This window comes from Triticum aestivum, chromosome 6A (genome assembly GCF_018294505.1).
Source record: "Triticum aestivum cultivar Chinese Spring chromosome 6A, IWGSC CS RefSeq v2.1, whole genome shotgun sequence".
In the NCBI taxonomy this organism is placed as follows: domain Eukaryota; kingdom Viridiplantae; phylum Streptophyta; class Magnoliopsida; order Poales; family Poaceae; genus Triticum; species Triticum aestivum.
The window spans coordinates 476,705,404-476,722,582 of NC_057809.1; positions in this window are offsets into that span (position 1 = coordinate 476,705,404).

Consider the following 17,179-nt stretch of genomic DNA (forward strand, 5'->3'; position numbering starts at 1 on the left):
ACGAGTGAGCGCATTGACTCCATGGAGGAGCAAATCGCCAAATTTGTGGAGGCCATAAAGGAATATGAGGAGGGGGCGGCGATCCGCAACAAGGCGCCGCTGGGTCGGGGACTACTAGGCCTCAAGGAGGAGCTCAAGCAAGGGATCCACGACTCTATCCTCGCCTTCGATGAGTGGCGGCCGGAGATTGACACCAAGGTCGCCGACTTGGACAAGATGGTGGTAGACCTGCGCAAGGAGGTTGGCCGGCTTACGTGAGGGGTTGGTGCCGGCACCCTAGGTGCGCACCAGTGCCGGTGGCGACATCATGGGTCTATGTCCCGTGACACCAACCTCGGGCCCACTGGCCACTGTAGTGCATCAAAGGAACTGGGGAAGGCCGTCGTGGACTCAATGTCCTCGGCACCTCCTGCGGCCAAGGGTATGATCTAGTCCTCTCCATCATCTCCTTCAACTGACACTTCCTCATTAGAAAATTTCTAGTTAGAGGTATCGTATGGCAGTGATAGCGCACTAGGCACATCATATTTGCAAAAAGTTTTTCCCAATTTGATGGAACCAACCCAAAATTGTGGCTCACTTGGTGTGAATCCTGCTTCAAACTTCATGGGGTGCATTCTACCTTATGGGTAGAGGTCCCTTCGATGCATTTCCATGGCAAATGTAGTTCTATGGTTGCAATTGGTCAAAGAGCATATCCTACAAGCCAATGGGGGTACATTTGTTACTTTGGTGGTTGATCAACTAAAAGCACATCCACTCCCTTGGTGGTTTTGGTAATTCATGTCAACATACATATTGCTGGATTAATGTTTTCCTTGAGTACATTTCAGGATAAGTTCAACTTAGGCACAACTGTAGGAAGTGAAGTGGACCCCTCAAAATGCTAAGGACAAGCGTTGGCCAAGCCTCAAGACTTCATTTTTATGCTTAAGTGATCCAAGATCAAATTGAGTCCATAGGTATGCCAATACTACCAAAATGGGATGAGGTTGTGATCATGGGCTCACTTCTCAAGTGCCTAGAGACCAAGCTCCAAAAGCCTCATTCAAATCCCCACATTCCACTATGACACAAACCATAAGTGAAACTCAGACTCGATGAACTGGATACACCTGGAGTCACCGAGCCATTCATGACATAGTCGTTACCTAAAACCCTAGAACTTCGGCCCACCGAAGAGCACTTGCCAACCTTCTGTTGCCAGCTGAAATTCATTCGGAATTTCTGAATGGTTTCAGTTGGTGACGCCAAAATGTGGAAAGTGCCTAGGTCATCACAACTCGGAGCCACCAGGCGTTTTCACCCGGTCTCAGCAAAACGCCTAAAGTTCAAACCTTTTGTACTGATCAGTCTCACCGAGTGGTTTCAGCAGGTGTTTGGGGATATTACTGGCAGAGGAAACCCAACTAGGAAGCCCAAGATGTAAACCCGCCAGGCCCAGGAGGCCAAGGGTGGGATGGAAGGTAACCCGACCCAATCAGATGAGAGTCAGCTTTCCTGGATCTGCCTTCAAGGTGGAGCCATCCATACTTGGAAGACACGAAGGACTTGGCATAGGACTCCTACTTTGGGTAGAACCCGAGCTATCTTGTAAAATCGGGGACCCGACTAGTATATAAAGGGGGTCCCTGGGTTGTCCAAATAACGGACAAGTTAGAATCTCTCGAGTCATTGGCATCGAAAGAGCACCCTTGTAATCGAGATCATCATCATCAATAGCAATCTAGCAGGAGTAGGCTATTACCTCTATCAAGAGGGGTCGAAACTTGGGTAAACTCGCGTCTCTCATTTCCGATCAACCCCATCCAAGGCTTCACCTAGCAACTATGGCCTCACAATTTAGTTCTCCTATGAGGACACTTGTCGTGACAAAATTACGATAGTTAGCACCCAATGTGGGGCCAGCACATAGTGGTGTTGTGTTCTTAGAGAGAGCTCTTCCAAGGATCAAGAAGCTCGCAATCAGCCAGATGACGAAGAGTCGGTGCGGCTGTTGGGGAACACAGTAATTTCAAAAAAAATCCTACGCACACGCAAGATCATGGTGATGCATAGCAATGAGAGGGGAGAGTATCGTCTACATACCCTCGTAGACCATAAGCGGAAGCATTATGACAACACGGTTGATATAGTCGTACATCTTCACGATCGACCGATCTAGCACAGAAGGTACGACACCTACACGATCTGCACACATTCAGCTCGGTGATGTCTCGTGAACTCATGATCCAGTAGAGCTTCGAGGGAGAGTTTCGTCAACACGACGGCGTGATGACGGTGATGATGTTGCTACCGGAACAAGGGCTTCGCCTAGGCACCGCTACGATATGACCGAGGTGGATTATGGTGGAGGGGGCACCGCACACGGCTAAAAGATCAATTATCAACTTGTGTGTCCATGGGGTGCCCCCCTCCCCCGTATATAAAGGAGTGGAGGAGGGTCAGGGCCGGCCCTCTCTATGGCGCGCCCTAGGGGAGTCCTACTCCCTCCGGGAGTAGGATTCCCCCCTTCCAAGTAGGAGTAGGAGAGGAAGGAAGGAGGAGAGAGGGAGGAAGGAAAGGGGGGCGGCCCCCTTACCAATTCGGATTGGCTTGGGGGCGCGTCTCCCTCTTTTTCCTTCCCTCTCCTCTATTCCACTAAGGCCCAATAAGGCCCATATACTCCCTGGGGGGTTCCGGTAACCTCCCGGTACTCCGAAAAAAATGCCCGAACCACTCGGAAACATTCCGATGTCCAAATGCAGGCTTCCAATATATCGATCTTTATGTCTCGACCATTCTGAGACTCCTCATCATGTCCGTGATCAAATCCGGGACTCCGAACTACCTTCGGTACATCAAAACACATAAACTCATAATACCGATTGTCACCGAATGTTAAGCGTGCGGACCCTACGGGTTCGAGAACTATGTAGACATGACCGAGACATGTCTCCGGTCAATAACCAATAGCGGAACCTGGATGTTCATATTGGTTCCTACATATTCTACGAAGATCTTTATCGGTCAAACTGCATAACGATATACGTTGTTCCCTTTGTCATCGGTATGTTACTTGCCCGAGATTCGATCGTCGGTATCTCAATACCTAGTTCAATCTCGTTACCGGCAAGTCTCTTTACTCGTTCCGTAATGCTACATCCCGTAACTAACTCATTAGCTACATTGCTTGCAAGGCTTATAGTGATGTACATTACCGAGAGGGCCCAGAGATACCTCTCCGACAATCGGAGTGACAAATCCTAATCTTGATCCATGCCAACTCAACAAACACCATCGGAGACACCTGTAGAGCACCTTTATAATCACCCAGTTACGTTGTGACGTTTGGTAGCACACAAAGTGTTCCTCCGGTATTCGGGAGTTGCATGATCTCATAGTCATAGGAACATGTATAGTTATGGAGAAAGCAATAGCAACAAACTAAACGATCATCGTGCTAAGCTAACGGATGGGTCAAGTCAATCACATCATTCTCTAATGATGTGATCCCGTTAATCAAATGACAACTCATGTCTATGGTTAGGAAACATAACCATCATTGATTCAACGAGCTAGTCAAGTAGAGGCAAACTAGTGACACTCTGTTTGTCTATGTATTCACACATGTACTAAGTTTCCGGTTAATACAATTCTAGCATGAATAATAAACATTTATCATGATATAAGGAAATATAAATAACAACTTTATTATTGCCTCTAGGGCATATTTCCTTCAGTCTCCCACTTGCACTAGAGTCAATAATCTAGATTACATTGTAATGATTCTAACACCCATGGAGTCTTGGTGCTGATCATGTTTTGCTCGTGAGAGAGGCTTAGTCAACGGGTCTGCAACATTCAAATCTGTATGTATCTTGCAAATCTCTATGTCTCCCTCCTTGACTTGATCGCGGATGGAATTGAAGTGTCTCTTGATGTGCTTGGTTCTCTTGTGAAATGTGGATTCCTTTGCCAAGGCAATTGCACCAGTATTGTCACAAAAGATTTTCATTAGACCCGATGCACTAGGTATGACACCTAGATCGGATACGAACTCCTTCATCCAGACTCCTTCATTTGCTGCTTCCGAAGCAGCTATGTATTCCGCTTCACACGTAGATCCCGCCACGACACTCTGCTTGGAACTGCACCAACTGACAGCTCCACCATTTAATAAAAAACATGTATCCGGTTTGTGACTTAGAGTCATCCGGATCAGTGTCAAAGCTTGCATCGACGTAACCGTTTACGACGAGCTCTTTGTCACCTCCATATACGAGAAACATATCCTTAGTCCTTTTCAGGTATTTCAGGATGTTCTTGACCGCTGTCCAGTGATCCACTCCTGGATTACTTTGGTACCTCCCTGCTAAACTTATAGCAAGGCACACATCAGGTCTGGTACACACATTGCATACATGATAGAGCCTATGGCTGAAGCATAGGGAACACCTTTCATTTTCTCTCTATCTTCTGCAGTGGTCGGGCATTGAGTCTGACTCAACTTCACACCTTGTAATACAGGCAAGAACCCTTTCTTTGCCTGATCCATTTTGAACTTCTTCAAAACTTTATCAAGGTATGTGCTTTGTGAAAGTCCAATTAAGCGTCTTGATCTATCTCTATAGATCTTGATGCCCAATATATAAGCAGCTTCACCGAGGTCTTTCATTGAAAAATTCTTATTCAAGTATCCTTTTATGCTATTCAGAAATTCAGTATCATTTCCGATCAACAATATGTCATCTACATATAATATCAGAAATGCTACGGAGCTCCCACTCACTTTCTTGTAAATACAGGCTTCTCCAAAAGTCTGTATAAAACCATATGCTTTGATCACACTATCAAAGCGTATATTCCAACTCCGAGAGGCTTGCACCAGTCCATAAATGGATCGCTGGAGCTTGCACACTTTGTTAGCACCTTTTGGATCGACAAAACCTTCTGGTTGCATCATATACAACTCTTCTTTAAGATATCCATTAAGGAATGCAGTTTTGACATCCATTTGCCAAATTTCATAATCATAAAATGCGGCAATTGCTAACATGATTCGGACGGACTTAAGCATCGCTACGGGTGAGAAGGTCTCATCGTAGTCAACTCCTTGAACTTGTCGAAAACCTTTTGCAACAAGTCGAGCTTTGTAGACAGTAACATTACCGTCAGCGTCAGTCTTCTTCTTGAAGATCCATTTATTCTCTATGGCCTGCCGATCATCGGGCAAGTCAACCAAAGTCCATACTTTGTTCTCATACATGGATCCCATCTCAGATTTCATGGCTTCAAGCCATTTTGCGGAATCTGGGCTCATCATCGCTTCCTCATAGTTCGTAGGTTCGTCATGGTCAAGTAACATGACTTCCAGAACAGGATTACCGTACCACTCTGGTGCGGATCTTACTCTGGTTGACCTACGAGGTTCGGTAGTAACTTGATCAGAAGTTTCATGATCATCATCATTAGCTTCCTCACTTACTGATGTAGGAATCACTGGAACTGATTTCAGTGATGAACTACTTTCCAGTAAGGGAGAAGGTACAATTACCTCGTCAAGTTCTACTTTCCTCCCACTCACTTCTTTCGAGAGAAACTCCTTTAGAAAGGATCCATTCTTAGCAACGAATATCTTGCCTTCGGATCTGTGGTAAAAGGTGTACCCAACAGTCTCCTTTGGGTATCCTATGAAGACACATTTCTCCGATTTGGGTTCGAGCTTATCAGGTTGAAGCTTTTTCACATAAGCATCGCAGCCCCAAACTTTAAGAAACGACAACTTGGGTTTCTTGCCAAACCACAGTTCATAAGGTGTCGTCTCGACGGATTTAGATGGTGCCCTATTTAACGTGAATGTAGCTGTCTCTAAAGCATAACCCCAAAACGATAGCGGTAAATCAGTGAGAGACATCATAGATTGCACCATATCTAGTGAAGTGCGATTATGACGTTCGAACACACCATTACGCTGCGGTGTTCCAGGTGGCGTGAGTTGCAAAACTATCCCGCATTGTTTCAAATGAAGTCCAAACTCATAACTCAAATATTCGCTCCACGATCAGATCGTAGAAACTTGATTTTCTTGTTACGATGATTTTCCACTCCAGTCTGAAATTCTTTGAACTTTTCAAATGTTTCAGACTTATGTTTCATTAAGTAGATATACCCATATCTGCTCAAATCATCTGTGAAGGTGAGAAAATAACGATATCCACCGCGAGCATCAATGTTCATTGGACCACATACATCAGTATGTATGATTTCCAATAACTCTGTTGCTCGCTCCATTGTTCCGGAGAACGGAGTTTTAGTCATCTTGCCCATGAGGCATGGTTCACAAGTACCAAGTGATTCATAATCAAGTGATTCCAGAAGTCCATCAGAATGGAGTTTCTTCATGCGCTTTACACCAATATGACCTAAACGGCAGTGCCACAAATAAGTTGCACTATCTTTATCAACTCTGCATCTTTTGGCTTCAATACTATGAACATGCGTATCACTACTATCAAGATTTAGTAAAAATAGACCACTCATCAGGGGTGCATGACCATAAAAAGATATTACTCATATAAATAGAACAACCATTATTCTCTAATTTAAATGAATAGCCGTCACGCATCAAACAAGATCCAGATATAATGTTCATGCTCAACGTTGGCACCAAATAATAATTATTTAGGTCTAATACTAATCCCGAAGGTAGATGTAGAGGTAGCGTGTTGACAGCGATCACATCGACTTTGGAACCATTTCCCACGCGCATCGTCACCTCATCCTTAGCCAATCTTCGCTTAATCCATAGCCCCTGTTTCGAGTTGCAAATGTGAGCAACTAAACCAGTATCAAATACCTAGGCACTACTGCGAGCATTAGTAAGGTACACATCAATAACATGTATATCAAATATACCTTTCACTTTGCCATCCTTCTTCTCCGCCAAATACTTGGGGCAGTTCCGCTTCCAGTGACCAGTTCCTTTGCAGTAGAAGCACTCAGTCTCAGGCTTAGGTCCAGACTAGGGTTTCTTCACTTGAGCAGCATCTGGCTTGTTGTTCTTCTTGAAGTTCCCCTTCTTCCCTTTACCCTTTTTCTTGAAACTGGTGGTCTTGTTGACCATCAACACTTGATGCTTCTTCTTGATTTCTACCTCCGCAGCCTTTAGCATTGCGAAGAGCTCGAGAGTCGTCTTATCCATCCCTTGCATATTATAGTTCATCACGAAGCTCTTGTAGTTTGGTGGCAGTTATTGAAGAACTCTGTCAATGACACTATCATCAGGAAGATTAACTCCCAGTTGAGTCAAGTGGTTGTGGTACCCAGACATTATGAGTATATGTTCATTGACAGAACTATTCTCCTCCATCTTGCAGCTGTAGAACTTATTGGAGACTTCATATCTCTCAATCTGGTCATTTGCTTGAGATATTAACTTCAACTCCTGAAACATCTCATATGCTCCATGACGTTCAAAACATCGTTGAAGTCCCGGTTCTAAGCCGTAAAGCATGGCACACTGAACTATCGAGTAGTCATCAGCTTTGCTCTGCCAGGTGTTCATAACATCTGGTGTTGCTCCTGCAGCAGATTTGTCACCTAGCGGTGCTTCCAGGACATAATTCTTCTGTGCAGCAATGAGGATAATCCTCAAGTTATGGACCCAGTCCGTGTAGTTGCTACCATCATCTTTAAACTTAGCTTTCTCTAGGAACGCATTAAAATTCAACGGAACAACAACACGGGCCATCTATCTACAACAACATAGACATGCAAAATACTATCACGTAATAAGTTCATGATAAATTAAAGTTCAATTAATTAATTTACTTAAGAACTCCCACTTAGATATTCATCTCTCTAATCATCTAAGTGATCACGTGATCCATATTAACTAAACCATGTCCGATCATCACGTGAGATGGAGTAGTTTTCAATGGTGAACATCACTATGTTGATCATATCTACTATATGATTCACGCTCGACCTTTCGGTCTCCAGTGTTCCGAGGCCATATCTGCATATGCTAGGATCGTCAAGTTTAACCCGAGTATTTCGCGTGTGCAAAACTGGCTTGCACCCATTGTATGTGAAAGTAGAGCTTATCACACCCGATCATCACGTGGTGTCTCGGCACGACGAACTGTAGCAACGGTGCATACTCAGGGAGAACACTTATACCTTGAAATTTAGCGAGAGATCATCTTATAATGCTACCGCTGAACTAAGCAAAATAAGATGCATAAATGATAAACATCACATGCAATCAATATAAGTGATATGATATGGCCATCATCATCTTGTGCCTTTGATCTCCATCTCCAAAGCACCGTCATGATCATCATCGTCACCGGCTTGACACCTTGATCTCCATCAAAGCATCGTTGTCGTCTCGCCAACTATTGCTTCTACGACTATCGCTATCGCTTAGTGACAAAGTAAAGCAATTACATGGCGATTGCATTTCATACAATAAAATGACAACCATATGGCTCATGCCAGTTGCCGATAACTGTGTTACAAAACATGATCATCTCATACAGTAAAATTTAGCATCATGTCTTGACCATATCACATCACAACATGCCCTGCAAAAACAAGTTAGACGTCCTCTACTTTGTTGTTGCAAGTTTTACGTGGCTGCTACGGGCTAAGCAAGAACCATTCTTACCTACACATCAAAAACCACAACGTGGTATAGTGATTGCTTTTTGATCTTCAGAAAGAACCTTGTTCATTGAATCTGATTCAACTAAAGCTGGAGAAACAGACATCCACTAGCTACCCGTGTGCGAAGCACGTCGGTAGAACTAGTCTCGCGTAAGCGTACACATAATGTCGGTCTGGGCCGCTTCATCCAACAATGCCGCTGAATCAAGAATCAACTAGTGACGGCAAGCAATATGTATATACCAATGCCCACAACTACTTTGTGTTCTACTCGTGCATATAACATCTACGCATAAACCTGGCTAGGATGCCACTGTTGGGGAACGCGCTAATTTCAAAAAAATTCCTACGCACACGCAAGATCATGGTGATACATAGCAACGAGAGGGGAGAGTATCATCTATGTACCCTCATAGACCGTAAGTGGAAGCGTTATGACAACGTGATTGATGTAGTCATATGTCTTCACGATCGACCGATCTAGCACCGAAGGTACGACACCTCCGCGATCTGCACATGTTCAGCTCGGTGACATCCCGTGAACTCACGATACAGTAGAGCTTCGAGGGAGAGTTTCGTCGGCACGACGGCGTGATGACGGTGATGATGTTGCTACCAGAACAGGGCTTCGCCTAAGCACCGCTACGATATGACCGAGGTGGATTATGGTGGAGGGGGGCACCGCACATGGCTAAAAGACCAATGGTCAACTTGTGTGTCCATGCGGTGCCCCTGATACGTCTCCAACGTATCTATAATTTTTGATTGTTCCATGCTATTATATATATTCTGTTTTGGATGTTTAATGGGCTTGTTTATACACTTTTATATTATTTTTGGGACTAACCTATTAACCGGAGGCCCAGCCCAGATTGCTGTTTTTTGCCTATTTCAGTGTTTCGCAAAAAAAGAATATCAAATGGAATGAAACCTTCGGGAGCGAGATTTTTGGAACAACCGCGATCCAGAGGACTTAGAGTGGACGTCAAGCAATCAACGAGGAGGCCATGAGGCTGGGGGAGCGCCTACCCCCCTAGGCGCGCCCTCCATCCTTGTAGGCCCCTCGTGGCTCCACCGACCTACTTCTTCCTCCTATATATACCTACGTACCCCCAAACCATCGAGGAGCACCACAAAAACCTAATTCCACCGCTGCAACGTTCTGTACCCATGAGATCCCATCTTGGGGCCTTTTCCGGCGCTCCGCCGGAGGGGGCTTTGATCACACAGGGCTTCTACATCAACACCATAGCCTCTCCGATGATGTGTGAGTAGTTTACCTCAGACCTTCGGGTCCATAGTTATTAGCTAGATGGCTTCTTCTCTCTCTTTGGATGTTAATACAAAGTTCTCCTCGATTCTCTTGGAGATCTATTCAATGTAATATTCTTTTGCGGTGTGTTTGTCGAGATCCGATGAATTGTGGGTTTATGATCAAGATTATCTATGAACAATTTTTGAATCTTCTCCGAATTCTTTTATGTATGATTGGTTATCTTTGCAAGTCTCTTCGAATTATCAGTTTGGTTTGGCCTACTAGATTGATCTTTCTTGCAATGGGAGAAGTGCTTAGCTTTGGGTTCAATCTTGCGGTGCTCGATCCCAGTGACAGTAGGGGAAACGACACGTATTGTATTGTTGCCATCGAGGATAAAAAGATGGGGTTTATATCATATTGCATGAGTTTATCCCTCTACATCATGTCATCTTTCTTAAAGCGTTACTCCGTTCTTATGAACTTAATACTCTAGATGCATGCTGGATAGCGGTCGATGTGTGGAGTAATTGTAGTAGATGCAGGCAGGAGTCGGCCTACTTGTCACGGACGTGATGCCTATATACATGATCATACCTAGATATTCTCATAACTATGCTCAATTCTATCAATTGCTCGACTGTAATTTGTTTACCCACCGTAATACTTATGCTATCTTGAGAGAAGCCACTAGTGAAACCTATGGCCCCTGGGTCTATTTTCCATCATATTAATCTCCCGTCAACAAGCTATTTCTTGCGCCGTTTATTTTGCTTTCTTTACTTTTAGTCTTTATCATAAAAATACCAAAAATATTATCTTATCTTCTCTATCAGATCTCACTTTTGCAAGTGGCCATGAAGGGATTGACAACCCCTTTATCGCGTTGGTTGCAAGGTTCTTATTTGTTTGTGTAGGTGCAAGGGACTTGAGCGTGGCCTCCTACTGGATTGATACCTTGGTTCCCAAAAACTGAGAGAAGTACTTATGCTACTTTGCTGCATCACCCTTTCCTCTTCAAGGGAAAACCAACGCAGTGCTCAAGAGGTAGCAAGAAGGATTTCTGACGCCGTTGTCGGGGAGTCTACGCACAAGTCAAGACATACCAAGTACCCATCACAAACTCTTATCCCTCGCATTACATCATTTGCCATTTGCCTCTCGTTTTCCTCTCTCCCACTTCACCCTTGCCGTTTTATCCACCCTTTTTTTCGTTCGCCTCTTTTGTGCTTGCTTCTTGTTTGCTCATGTGTTGGATTGCTTGCTTGTCATGATGGCTCAAGACAATACTAAATTGTGTGACTTTACCAATACCAACAACAATGATTTTCTTAGTACCCCGATTATCCTCTTACTGAAGCTGAATCTTGTGAAATTAATGTTGCTTTGTTGAATCTTGTCATGAAAGATCAATTCGCCGGCCTTCCTAGTGAAGATGCCGCTACCCATCTAAATAGCTTTGTCGATTTGTGTGATATGCAAAAGAAGAAAGATGTGGATAATGATATTGTTAAATTTAAGTTATTTCCGTTTTCTCTTAGAGATCACGCTAAAACTTGGTTCTCGTCTTTGCCTAAAAATAGTATTGATTCTTGGAATAAGTGCAAAGATGCTTTTATCTCTAAGTATTTTCCTCCCGCTAAGATCATCTCTCTTAGAAACGATATTATGAATTTTAAGCAACTTGATCATGAACATGTTGCACAAGCTTGGGAGAGGATGAAATTAATGATACATAATTGCCCTACTCATGGTTTGAATTTGTGGATGATTATACAATATTTTTATGCCGGATTGAATTTTGCTCCTAGAAATCTTTTAGATTCGGCCGTGGGAGGCACTTGTATGGAAATCACTTTAGGAGAAGCTACTAAACTCCTAGATAATATTATGGTTAATTATTCTCAATGGCACACTGAAAGATCTACTAGTAAAAAGGTTCATGCGATTGAAGAAATTAATGTTTTGAGTGGAAAGATGGATGAACTTATGAAATTGTTTGCTAATAAGAGCGTTCCTTATGATCCTCATGATATTCCTTTGTCTACTTTGATTGAGAATAATAATGAATCTATGGATGTGAATTTTGTTGGTAGGAATAATTATGGTAACAATGCGTATAGAGAAAACTCTAATCCTAGGCTGTTCCCTAATAATTCCTCTAATAATTATGGTAATTCCTACAACAACTCTTATGGAAATTTTAATAAGATGCCCTCTGATTTTGAGACTAGTGTTAAAAAATTTATGATTTCTCAAAAGAATTTCAATGCTTTGCTTGAAGAAAAATTGCCTAAGATTGATGAATTGGCTAGGAACGTGGACATAATTTCTCTTGATGTTGATTCTTTGAAACTTAGATCTATTACACCTAAGCATGATATCGATGAGTCTCTCAAATCCATAAGAATTTCCATTGATGAGTGCAAGGAAAGAACCACTAGGATGCGTGCTAAGAAAGATTGCTTTGTGAAGGCGTGTTCTTCTAGTTTTTATGAAAATAAAGATGAAGATCTAAACGTTATTGGTGTGTCCCCTATTAAATCTTTGTTTTTCAATATGAATCTTGATAATGATGGGACTAGAGATGATTCAACTTTAGTTAGAAGGCGTCCCAAAAATTTGGAGTTTTTAGATCTTGATGCTAAAATTGTTAAAAGTGGGATTGAAGAGGTTAAAACTTTAGATAGCAATGAACCTACTATCTTGGATTTCAAGGAATTTAATTATGATAATTGCTCTTTGATAGATTGTATTTCCTTGTTGCAATCCATTCTAAATTCTCCTCATGCTTATAGTCAAAATAAAGCTTTTACTAAACATATCGTTGATGCTTTGATGCAATCTTATGAAGAAAAACTTGAGTTGGAAGTTTCTATCCCTAGAAAACTTTATGATGAATGGGAACCTACAATTAAATTAAAATTAAAGATCATGAATGCTATGCTTTGTGTGATTTGGGTGCTAGTGTTTCCACGATCCCAAAAACTTTGTGTGATTTGCTAGGTTTCCGTGAATTGATGATTGTTCTTTAAACTTGCACCTTGCGGATTCCACCATTAAGAAACCTATGGGAAGAATTAATGATGTTCTTATTGTTGAAAATAGGAATTATGTTTCCATAGATTTCATCGTTCTTGATATAGATTGCAATCCTTCATGTCCTATTATTCATGGTATACCTTTCCTTAGAACGATTGGTGCAATCATTGATATGAAGGAAGGGAATATTAGATTCCAATTTCCATTAAGGAAAGGCATTGAACACTTACCTAGAAATAAAATTAAATTACCATATGAACCTGTTATGAGACCCACCTATGGATTGCCTACCAAAGATGGCAATACCTAGATTTATCCTTGCTTTTACGCCTAGCTGGGGGTGTTAAACGATAGCGCTTGTTGGCAGGCAACCCAATTTTATTTTTTGTTTATTGATTTTTGATTCTGTTTAGTAATAAATAATTCATCTAGACTCTGTTTAGATGTGGTTTTATGCTTTTAATTAGTGTTTGTGCCAAGTAGAACCTTTGGGAAGACTTGGGGAAAGTCTTTGCGATCTTGCTGTAAAAAACAGAAATTTTAGCGCTCGCGAGAATTGCTACCATTTTTATTGGAGAGTGATATTTAGTTAATTATTTTTGAATATGATTAATAGATAAATTCATCACGTCCATCAATTTATTTTAGAATTTTGGGGGTTCCAGAAGCATTCGAAACCTACAGATTACTACAGACTATTCTATTTTTGACAGATTCTGTTTTTCGTGTGTTGTTTGCTTATTTTGATGAATCTATGGCTAGTAATAGAGTTTATGAACCATAGAGAAGTTGTAATACAGTAGTTTTAACACCAATATAAATAAAGAATGAGTTCATTATAGTACCTTGAAGTGGTGGTTTGTTTTCTTTTACTAACGGAGCTCACGAGATTTTCTTTTAAGTTTTGTGTTGTGAAGTTTTCAAGTTTTGGGTAAAGATTTGATGGATTATGGAACAATAATTGGCAAGAGCCTAAGCTTGGGGATGCCCAAGGCACCCCAAGGTAAAATCCAAGGACAACCAAAAGCTTAAGCCTGGGGATGCCCCGGAAGGCATCCCCTCTTTCGTCTTTGTCTATCGGTAAATTTACTTGGGACTATATTTTTATTCACCACATGATATGTGTTTTTCTTGGAGCGTCTTGTATGATTTGAGTCTTTGCTTTTTATTTTATCACAATCATCCTCGCTGTACACACCTTTTGAGAGAGACACACATGATTCAGAATTTTTAGAATACTCTATGTGCTTCACTTATATCTTTTGAGCTATATAGTTTTTGTTCTAGTGCTTCACTTATATCTTTTAGAGCACGGTGGTGGTTTTATTTTATAGAAATTATTGATCTCTCATGCTTCACTTATATTATTTTGATAGTCTTAAACAGCATGGTAATTTGCTTTAATTGTGAAATTAATCCGAAGGTGATAGGCATCTAAGATGAGCATAATAAAAACTTCCATATTGAGTTCATTGAATATCATGAGAAGTTTGATACTTGATAAGTGTTTTGAGATATAAAGGTGGTAATTTTAGAGTGTGCTAGTTGAGTAATTGTGAAATTGAGAAATACTTGTGTTAAGGTTGGCAAGTCCCGTAGCATGCACGTATGGTAAAAGTTGTGTGACAATTTTGACACATAAGGTGTTCTTTTATTGCTTTCCTTATGAGTGGCGGTCGGGGACGAGCGATGGTCTTTTCCTACCAATCTATCCCTCTAGGGGCATGCATAGTAGTACTTTGCTTCGAGGGCTAATAAACTTCTGCAATAAGTATATGAGTTCTTTATGACTAATGTGAGTCCATGGATTATACGCACTCTCAACCTTCCATGATTTTCTAGCCTCTAGGGTACCGTGCATTGCCCTTTCTCGCCTTGAGAGTTGGTTCAAACTTCGCCGGTGCATCCAAACCCCGTGATATGATACGCTCTATCTAAAATAAACCTCCTTATATCTTCCTCAAAACAGCCACCATACCTACCTATCATGGCATTTCCATAGCCATTCTGAGATATATTGCCATGCAACCTCGCACCGTTCCGTTTATTATGACACGCTCCATCATTGTCATATTGCTTTGAATAATCATGTAGTTGACATCGTATTTGTGGCAAAGCCACCATTCATAATTTTTCATACATGTCACTCTTGATTCATTGCATATCCCGGTACACCGTCGGAGGCATTCACATAGTCATATTTTGTTCTAAGTATTGAGTTGTAGTTCTTGAGTTGTAAGTAATAAAAGTGTGATGATCATCATTATTAGAGCATTGTCCCATGTGAGGAAAGGATGATGGAGACTATGATTCCCCCACAAGTCGGGATGAGATTCCGGAATAAATAAATAAATAAAAGAGGCCAAAGAAAAAAAAGAGAAGGCCCAAGAAAAAAATGAGAGAAAAAGAGAGAAGGGACAATGTTACTATCCTTTTTTCCACACTTGTGCTTCAAAGTAGCACCGCGATCTTCATGATAGAGAGTCTCCTATGTTGTCACTTTCATATACTAGTGAGAATTTTTCATTATAGAACTTTACTTGTATATTCCAATGATGGGCTTCCTCAAAATGCCCTAGGTCTTCGTGAGCAAGCAAGTTGGATGCACACCCACTTAGTTTCTTTTGTTGAGCTTTCATACATTTATAGCTCTAGTGCATCCGTTGCATGGCAATCTCTACTCATATCATTGACATCAATTGATGGGCATCTCCATAGCCTATTGATTAGCTGCGTCAATGTGAGACTTCCTACCTTTTTGTCTTCTCATAACCCCCATCATTATACTTTATTCCACCCATAGTGCTATAGCCATGGCTTGCGCTCATGTATTGCATAAGGGGTGAAAAGGCTGAAGCGCGTTAAAAAGTATGAACCAATTGTTCGAGTTGTCATCGGGGTTATGCATGATGAGAATGTTTTGTGTGACGAAATTGAAACATAGCCTAACCATATGATTTTGTAGGGATAAGCTTTCTTTGGCTATGTTATTTTGATAAGACATAATTGCTTGGTTAGCATGTTTGAAGTATTATTGTTTTTATGTCAACATTAAACTTTTATCTTGAATCTATCGGATCTAAATATTCATGCCACAATAAAAAGAATTACATTGAAAATTATGCTAAGAAGCATTCCACATCAAAAATTATGTTTCTATCATTTACCTACTCGGGGACGAGCAGGAATTAAGCTTGGGGATGCTTGATACGTCTCCAACGTATATATAATTCTTGATTGTTCCATGCTATTATATATTCTATTTTGGATGTTTAATGGGCTTATTTATACACTTATATATTATTTTTGGGACTAACCTATTAACTGGAGGCCTAGCCCAAATTGTTGTTTTTTTGCCTATTTAAGTGTTTTGCAGAAAAAGAATGTCAAACGGAGTCCAAACGGAATGAAACCTTCGGGAGCATGATTTTTGGAACAAACATGATCCAGAGGACTTGGAGTGGACATCAAGCAATCAACGAGGAGGCCACGACGCAGGGGGCGCGCCTACCCCCCTAGGCGCGCTCTCCACCCTCGTGGGCCCCTCGTGGCTCCACCGACCTACTTCTTCCTCCTATATATACCTACGTACCCCCAAACCATCGAGGAGCACCACGAAAACCTAATTCCACCGCCGCAACCTTCTGTACCCATGAGATCCCATCTTGGGGCCTTTTCCAGCGCTCCGCCGGAGGGGGTGTTGATCATGGAGGGCTTCTACATCAACACCATAGCCTCTCCGATGATGAGTGAGTAGTTTACCTCAGACCTTCGGGTCCATAGTTATTAGCTAGATGGCTTCTTCTCTCTCTTTGGATCTCAATACAAAGTTCTCCTCGATTCTCTTGGAGATCTATTCGATGTAATCTTCTTTTCCGGTGTGTTTGTCGAGATCCGATGAATTGTGGATTTATGATCAAGATTATCTATGAACAATATTTGAATCTTCTCTGAATTCTTTTATGTGTGATTGGTTATCTTTGCAAGTCTCTTCGAATTATGAGTTTGGTTTGGCCTACTAGATTGATCTTTCTTGCAATGGGAGAAGTGCTTAGCTTTGGGCTCAATCTTGCAGTGCTCGATCCCAGTGACAGTAGGGGAAACGACACGTATTGTATTGTTGCCATCGAGGATAAAAAGACGCGGTTTATATCATACTGCATGAGTTTATCCCTCTACATCATGTCATCTTCCTTAAAGCATTACTCCATTCTTATGAACTTAATACTC